The sequence below is a fragment of the Myotis lucifugus genome, unplaced genomic scaffold (assembly GCF_000147115.1).
Source record: "Myotis lucifugus unplaced genomic scaffold, Myoluc2.0 scaffold_19, whole genome shotgun sequence".
Lineage (NCBI taxonomy): Eukaryota > Metazoa > Chordata > Mammalia > Chiroptera > Vespertilionidae > Myotis > Myotis lucifugus.
In genome coordinates, this window is record NW_005871067.1 from 7,505,115 (window position 1) to 7,514,418 (window position 9,304).

Below are 9,304 nucleotides of genomic sequence, written 5' to 3' on the forward strand. Positions count from 1 at the left end.
AATTTCATTGTTACAAATTGAACATAATTAAAGCATAGTGATTAATCACAAAAACAATATTTTTATATGTGTTTTCCGATGGTCTTAGGCGACCCCTGTGAAAGGGTCGTTCAACCCCCAAAGGGGTTGCGACCCACAGGTTGAGAACCGCTGCTCTAGAGGCTCACATGAGTAGGAATCTAGTAATTCAGTTGATGGTGATATAGCTTTTGTTCTCCTCCTGAGTTGGCATTCAAGGCTTACTCGAGACAGATGGATCTTGGAATGGATGCTGCTGACCTGTTGGGAGATTTAAAGCTGGTGCCTGTAAAAGGGCTTTTTTGAGTTGTTTAAAGGGACTGCCCAAATAAATGAGGGCTATTCCCAAAAACCCTGGGGCAGCACTGTCTATGTTAGTTGACTGCTTTGATTATTAGGGTCTTCAAAGGCAAATAAGGACTGTGAGTTAGGATGTAGGGGTATACGAATAAAGGTATCCTTGAAATCTAGTACTGTAAACCACTCTGTGTCCTCCAGAATCTGGTTAAGTAAAGTATGAGGGTTAGGGACAACTGGGTGGGTAGGAATCACTGACTTATTTACTAGTTATAAGTCCTGAACTAGTCCTCCTTCCCTGTTAGGCTCTTGTACCCCTAAGAGGGGAGTATTATAAGGATGATAACAAGGTTTCAATAAACCTTGGGCTTCTGAAATAGATGGCCTATTAGAATATTGAATCCTTCTAAAGCTTCAGGGTTGGGAGGATACTGTCTCTGATGTGGATATGAGGCTTTCTGAAGGGTCAGGAAGGTATGGGAAAGGAACAACTTACCCCAGCTACACCCTAAAAGCTGAGAAAAATATCTCTTTATTGGCTTCCCAGACATGCCTGTAACGGCTTCAGCCTCTGAGGATAATTAACCAGGTTCTAAGAGGAGTACAGAGAAGGTGGCTCCAGCATCAGGGAGGAAATTAATTTCCTTGTCCCCCACTGTCAGGCTTACTCGGGGCTCCTGGGTGGAGGTAGCAGTCCTCTGAGGAGCCGGGTTGGGGGACCCCGAGCCCCATCAGTCCTCTTGGGCTAGCTGGGTTGCCAGCCCCGCCCCAAGGAACCTCCATCTCCAGGGGCAATCGACTTCTAGTGGTTTCCTTGACAGACAGGACAGGGCTCTGGGGGTTCACCACGCCCCTTGGGACAGCTCCGGCCCATAAGTCCACCCTTACTACAGTTGTAGCAGGTGACTGGGACTGACTGTTAGTCTCCAGGCTCTGACTCTGGGCCCTTGCTCTCCTGAAGCGCAGCACGAAGAGTCTTAGTTTTGGCCTGGCTTTTCCTGTTTCTCCTTTTTTGTCCTTCTGGTCTCTATTATAGAACCGGGAGGTGGTAACTTTCAGGAGATTCTCCTAAAGAACTCTCTGGACCAATAGCCAATTCTTGTAACTTCCTGATGTCTGGGACAGCCTGAGTGATAAATTTGTTCTTAAAATTAGTTGTCCCAATCCTAAATCTGGGGTAATGTTGGTAAGCTTAACCAATGCCTCCCTGACCCTTTCTTTAAAAGCCAAGGGGTCTTCGCCAGCCCCTTGATTAATGGTGGTTAATTTAGACTAGTTGACAGGCTTTCTTTTATTATGTCTGAGGCAGTGCTTTATTTTCTACCTCTCAGTTTCAGGATTCTGTTGAGAGTCTACAGGGGGACTGCCTCCTGTCCAGTTAAGAAATTCTTGTGTTTTTCCGCCAGCTGAGCGCTGCTCCTGCTGCACCATGCTCGCACTGAGCTCCGTGCTCCTGCTAAGGCAGCGCCTCCATCTCCTTCCAGCCGCCATCATGATCATCTACCAGGACCTCATCAGCCATGATGAGATGTTCTCCGATATCTACAAGATCTGGGAGATCGCGGACGGGCTGTGCCTGGAGGTAGAGGAGAAGATGGTCAGTAGGACAGAGGGTAACATTGATGACTCACTAATTGGTGGAAATGCCTCTGCTGAAGGCCCTGAGAGTGAAGGAACCGAAAGCACAGTAATCACTGGTGTTGACATTGTCATGAACCATCACTTGCAGGAAACCAGCTTCACAAAAGAAGCCTACAAGAAGTACATCAAAGATGACATGAAATCAATCAAAGGGAAGCTTGAAGAACAGAGACCAGAAAGAGTAAAGCCTTTTATGACAGGGGCTGCAGAACAAATCACGCACATCCTTGCCATTTTCAAAAACTACCAGTTCTTTATCGGTGAAAACATGAATCCAGATGGCATGGTTGCTCTGCTGGACTGCCGTGAGGATGGTGTGACCCCATATATGATTTTCTTTAAGGATGGCTTAGAAATGGAAAAATGTTAACAAATTGGGCAGTTTGGCTCTATCACCTGTCATCGTAACTGGCTGCTGTTTTTCATCCACACACCAAGACTAGGACAAATGGGACTGATGTTATCTTGGGCTCTTCATTTATTTTGACCTTGATTCATTTGGAGCGGAGGCATTGTTTTTAAGAAAAAAAAAACATGTCATGTAGGTTGTCTAAAAATAAAATGCATTTAAATTTTTAAAAAAAAAAGAAATTCTTGCTTCTTTTCTCAGAGCCTTTTATTCCCCTGGTATAAGTAAGAAAATGGTCATTCCCAAATTCTTTTGCTTTCTCTAGTATACCTTGCTTTTCAGTGGCTGAGAAGGTCAGTTTAATATGAGCATGATGTCTTTATATCTCTATATGAGAGATTATACACTTGAATAAGGGTTTGGAAGACCTCAATATATTTGTCAGGGTCTTCCAAGAACTTTTCTAAATCACTTTTAATTTGTCTCATGTCCTGGGGTGAAAAGCAGATCTGGGCTAAAGTATGACCAGATCCTTTATCTGTCTTGGGGCAATTTAAGGTCAGCTCAGCCCTGGGTAGGGATGTGGCCTCCGACTTTTCTTCTGGTAGATTTTGAGTTGTTATTGCCAGGAGCAAGGGAATAAGTTTACAGTTTCTGCCTGTTTTTGGCTTGTCCTCTAGAGTAAAGAAAGTCTGGACATATGGGACTTCCAACCATTTATATTCTTCCTACAGAAGAGATCTAATTGTAGGATGGTGTTATACTTGAGGCTTAACTCTGAGGGCCAGCTTTCACCATTCTCCAGTTGGTATTGAGGCCAAATCTGAGTGTAGAAGAAAATCAGACATTACTTTTTCAAGGTTTGTGGGCCAAAATTATTCCAATTCTTTTTTATTTTTATTATTATAATTCTTTATTGTTTAAAGTATTACATAAGTCTCCTTTTTCCCCCATTGACCTCTCCCCGGCCTCCCCCACACCCCAGCACAAACCCTCACCCCACCCCCCTGTCTGTGTCCATTGGTTATGCTCATAAGCTGCATACACGTCCTTTGGTTGATCTCTTACCCTCTCAACCCCACCCCCCACACCCCCACCCTGCCCTGCCTTCCCTCATAGGTTGGACAGTCTGTTCGATGCTTCTATTTCTCTGGTTCTATTTTTGTTCATCAGTTTATGTTGTTCATTATATTCCACAAATGAGTGAGATCATGTGATATTTATCTTTCTCTGACTGGCTTATTTCGCTTAGCGTAATGCTCTCCAGTTCCATCCATGCTGTTGCAGTGCAAATGGTAAGAATTCCTTCTTTATTACAGCAGCATAGTATTCCATTGTGTAGATGTACCACAGTTTTATAATCCACTCGTCTGCTTAGGCTGTTCCCAAATCTTAGCTATGGTAAATTGTCCTGCTATAAACATAGGGGTGCATATATCCTTTCTGATTGGTGTTTCTGTTGTCTTGGAATATATTCCTAGAAGTGGAATTACTGGGTCAAATGGAAGTTCCATTTTTAATTTTTAGAGGAAACACCATACTGTTTTCCACAGTGGCTGCATCAGTCTGCATTCCCACCAGCAGTGCAAGAGGGTTCCTTTTTCTCCGAATCCTCGACAACACTTCATTTGTTGATCTGTTGATAGTAGCCATTCTGACAGGTGTGAGATAGTACCTCACTGTTGTTTTGATTTGCATCTCTCCCATGATTAGTGACTTTGAGCATGTTTTCATATGTCTCCTGGCCTTCTGTATGTCCTCTTTCGAAAAGTGTCTATTTAGGTCCTTTGCCCATTTTTGTATTGGATTGTTTATCTTCCTTTTGTTAAGTTCTATGAGTTCCCTGTAAATTTTGGAGATTAAATCCTTATCAGAGATAACATTTGCAAATATGTTCTCCCATGCAGTGGGCTTTCTTGTTGTTTTGTTGATGGTTTCTTTTGCTGTGCAGCAGCTTTTTAATTTGATGAAGTCCCATTTGTTTATTATCTCCTTAGTTTCCATTGCTCTAGGAGCTGTATCAGTAAAGATATTGCTATGACATATATCTGCTCTTTTGCTGCCTATGGATTCTTCTAAGATTTTTATGGCTTCCCATCTTGAGTCCTTTATCCATTTTGAGTTTATTTTTGTGTATGGTATAAATTGGTGGTCTAGTTTCATTTTTTTGCATGTATCTGTCCAATTTTCCCAACACCATTTATTGAAGAGACTGTCTTGACTCTATTGTATGCTTTTGCCTCTTTTGTCAAATATTAATTGAGTATAATGGCTTGGGCTGATTTCTGGGTTCTCTGTTCTGTCCCATTGGTCTATATGTCTGTTCTTGTGCCAGTACCAGGCAGTTTTGAGAACCGTGGCTTTGTAGTATAGCTTGAAATCTGGTATTGTGATCCCTCCAACTTTGTTCTCCTTTCTCAAGATTGCTGCAGCTATTCGGGGTTTTTTATTATTCCAGATGAATTTTTGGAGAGTTTATTCTAGGTCTTTGAAGTATGCGTTGGTATTTTGATGGGGGATTGCATTGAATCTATAGATTGCTTTGGGTAGTATGGACATTCTAATTATGTGATTCTACCAATCCATGAACACAGTATACCCTTCCATTTGTTTATCTCCTCCTCAATCTCTTTTTTCAGTGTCCTGTAATTTTCTGAGTACAGGTCCTTTACCTCCTTGGTTAAATTTATTCCTAGGTATCTTAATTTTTTTGGTGCGATGGTAAATGGGATTTTTTTTTTAGTTTCTCTTTCTGTGAGTTTATTATTGGTATATAAAAAAGCCATAGATTTCTGGGGTTAATTTTGTATCCTGCTACATTGCCAAATTCATTTATTAATTCTAGTAATTTTTTGATGGAGTCGTTAGGGTTTTCTATGTACAATATTATGTCATCTGCGAATAATGACAATTTTACTTCTTCTTTTCCAATTTGGATACCTTTTATTTCTTCTTGCTGTCTGATCGCTATGTCTAGCACTTCCAGTACTATGTCAAACAGGAGTGGTGAAAGTAGGCATCCGTGTCTTGTTCCTGTTCTTAGGGGAAATGGTTTTAGTTTTTTCCCATTGAGTATGATGTTGGCTGTAGGTTTGTCATATAAGGCTTTTATTATATTGAGGTATGATCTCTATTCCCACTTTGCTGAGAGTTTTTAATCAGGAAAGCGTGTTGGATTTTGTCAAATGCCTTTTCTGCATCAATTGATACGATTATGTGTTTTTTGTCTCTCCATTTGTTTATGTGATGTATCACCATTTATTGATTTTAGGATGTTGTACCAGCCTTGCATCCCGGGATAAATCCCACTTGGTCATGGTGTATGATCTTTCTAATATAATGCTGGATCCTATTTGCTAGAATTTTGTTGAGGATTTTAGCATCTATGTTCATCAGAGATATTGGCCTGTAATTCTCTTTCTTTGTAGTGTCCTTACCTGGGTTTGGGGATTACGGTAATGCTGGCTTCATAGAAAGAGCTTAGAAGTGTGCTTTCCTCTTGAATTTTTTGGAATAGTCTGAGAAGGATAGGTTTTAGTTCCTCTTTGAATGCTTGGTAAAACTCCCCTGTGAAGCAGTCTGGCCCCAGGCTTTTGTTTGCTGGAACATTTTTTGATGACGGTTTGAATTTCCTCCTTAGTTGTCAGCCTGTTGAGATTTTTTTATTCTTCTTGGTTGAGTTTTGGAAGTTCTTATTTTTCTAGGAATATGTCCATTTCTTCTCGGTTGACCAGTTTGTTGGAATAGAGTTGTTCGTAGTATTTGTTTAGAATTCTTTGTATTTCTGTGGGATCGGTTGTTATTTCACCTCTTTCATTTCTGATTTTGTTTATTTGGGTCCTCTCTCTTTGCTTCTTGGTGAGCCTGGCTAGAGGTTCATCAATCTTGTTTATCCTTTCAAAGAACCAGCTCTTGGTTTCATTGATCTTTTGTATTGTTTTTTGGGGGTTTTGTTTGTTTGTTTGTTTGTTTTGGTCTCTATGTCATTCATTTCTGCTGTGATCTCTATTATCTCCTTTGTTCTGCTCACTCTGGGCTTTTCTTGTTGCTCTCTTTCTAATTCTTTAAGTTGTACAGTTAGATAATTTGTTACCATTTTTTCTTGTTTTTTGAGGTAGGCCTCTAATGCTATGAATTTACCTCTCAGGACTGCTTTCACTGTGTCCCACAAGTTTTGGATTGTTGTGTTTTCATTGCCATTTGTTTCCAGGATGTTTTTAATTTCTTCTTTGATATCTTTGGTAACCCAATTATTGTTTAATAGCATGCTATTTAGCCTCCAACTGTTTGGATTTCTTAAATTGTTTTATTGTAGTTGATTTCTAATGTATGCCATTGTGGTCTGAGACAATCTTGATATTATTTCAATCTTCTTGAATTTGGAGAGACTTTGCCTGTGTCCCAATATGTGGTCTATCTTTGAAAATGTCCCATGTGCACTTGAGAAGAATGTATATTTTTGTAGGCTTTGGGGTGAAATGTTCTGAAGATGTCAATTAAGTCCATCTGGTCTAGTGAGTCATTTAGGATTGCTGTTTCTTTTTATTGCTTAAAGTATTACAAAGAGTATTACATATGTCTCCTTCCCCCCCCCCTTGACATTCCCCTGGCCTCCCCTACCCCCCAGTGTCTTATGTCCATTGGTTATGCTTATATGCATGCATACAAGTCCTTCGGTTGATCTCTTACCCCCACTCCCACCCCCCAACCCTCCCCAGATGTAAAACTTTATGATTTACATAAAGGGATTAGGTTACTTCTTTCTCTTTCACCTAGAAAAACTTTAATTGATGAATCTCTATAGAAGTTGCATGTATGCTTAACTTTATGATCAGCTTATGACCTCTGGGTTCACACAAAAGGTAATACAAATGAAGGTCTGGAAGAGAAACAAGATCACATCTAATAACTTACTGGCCTCTGTTTCTAAATAATAACTTCGGACTCTTTAACGAATGCAGCCTGTTATTAGGAAGCTCGGAGTTTTAATTAGGGCAGGACGACTTGTGTATTAAGAGGGGATTAGTAGTTACTCTTAATTTTCTCTGCAAATACTCTAATGTGTAAGGAAAGAAAAGTAAAAAATAAAAAGGGTTGAGAAGTATCAGACCCAGTGGGTATTTTATTGTTTGTTTGTATCTTAAGTTATTTTATTTTAAATGTTTTTAATAATTTGAGAGAGAGAGGAAGGGAGAGGGAGGGAGAGAGAAAGAGAGAGACAGGGAGAGAGAGAGAGAGAGAGAGAGAGAGAGAGAGAGAGAGAGAGAGATCGGTTGCCTCCCTTACATACCCTGGCTAGGGACCAGCCTACAACCTGGACAGTAATAGAACCTGTGACCTTTTGGTGCACGGGAAAACCCTCAACCAACTGAACCACACTGGCCAGGGCATTAAGTTGTTTTATTTTTAAATCAAAGAGCAATTTCTGGATGACAATACCATTACTTCCTTTTAAGAGTTATCTTATATAGCAAAGGAACCACCAAACTCAAATAGCACAGCAAGCTGGTTTGAGATAAACTGTATTTTTGTTGAGCAGTAAAATATATCAGAAAAGTTAGCTGAAGAATAAAACAGCTCTTTTCTAATACTTTCTCTGTGGTATTCCAGAAACTGGCACTGAAAATAATTTGAGGAGCTTATGAAACCTTACAAAAGTAAGAAGCCCTGATGTTTGTTGATGAACAAATCCCACCCTGATTTTTTAAAATATATTTTTATTGATTTCAGAGAGGAAGGGAGAGGGAGAGAGAGATAGAAACATCGATGATGAGAATCATTGATTGGCTTCCTCTTGCATGCCCCCTACTGGGGATTGAGCTTGCAACTCGGGCATGTGCCCTGACTGGAATCAAGCCTGAGACCCTTCAGTCCGCAGGCAGATGCTCTATCCACTGAGCCAAACTGGATAGGGCCCATCCTGATTTCTTGAGGATGTTTCCTGGTTTCTTTCCTCTACAATCAGCCAAAAATTGCTGTGTAACAAATTACCTGAAACTGCCTGGCCAGCGTGGCTCAGTGGTTGAGCGTGGACCTCAGAACGGGGGCGGGGAGGAGAGGCCGGGAGGATGTCACGGTTTGATTCCCAGTCAGGGCACATGCCTGGGTTGTGGGCATGACCCTTAATGTGGGACATGCAAGAGGCAGCCAATCAGTGATTCTCTATCATTATTGATGTTTCTATCTCTTCCTCCCTCTCCCTTCTTCTCTGAAATCAATAAAAAATATTTTTTAAAATTTACCCAAAACCTAGCTGCATAAAACAATAAATGTTTATTTTCTCACATTTTCTAAGGGTCAGGAATCCAAGCATGGCTTAGGTGGTGATTCTGGCTCAGGGTTACTCATTAGGTTGTAGTCAGGATGTGAGCTGGGTTATAGTCTAATCATAGAAGTGACATCCCATCATTTTTGTCCCTTTTGTGAATGAAGGATTGGAGGCCAAGGAAGGTAAGTTAATTTACCTAATTGCTTCCATCTTGTCCTTGCAGACCTGCCCTGATCATTTTCTGGAGACTGTTCTGCAGGTAGGGATAAAGTTTCTGGAGTTTGACATAGATTCACTGTGCTCTGACTTGCTGGCTTAAGTCAGAAAATTCAATCACTATTACCAGGCAGTGTGGTATAGTGGAAAGGGCAGGTGCTTTAGATTCAGACAGCAGTGGGTCCAAATACAGGCTTTACCATTTCTTACCTGTGTGACCTTCGTTACTTCACTTATAAATAGGGGATAAGCATAACCAATGGACACAGACACTAGGGGGGTGAGGGCATTTGTTGGGGGTGGGAGTGGTGGGGAAAAGTCAATAGGGCAAAAAGGAGACATATGTAATACTTTAAACAATAAAGAATTAAAAATAAATAAATAAATAAAAAATGATGAGGCATCACCTCACACCTGTCAGAATGGCTACCATCAACGAATCAACAAATGACAAGTGCTGGTGAGGATATGGAGAAAGGAAACCCTAGTACACTGTAGTCATTATGGATAACAGT

At 40.7% G+C, this 9,304-nt stretch overlaps 1 pseudogene; it reads left to right on the top strand.

Moving 5' to 3' along the window:
• Positions 1-1,762: 1,762 nt before the first annotated feature.
• On the top strand, positions 1,763-2,479 carry LOC102418627 (annotated as a pseudogene).
• The last annotated feature ends 6,825 nt before the right edge of the window (positions 2,480-9,304 follow it).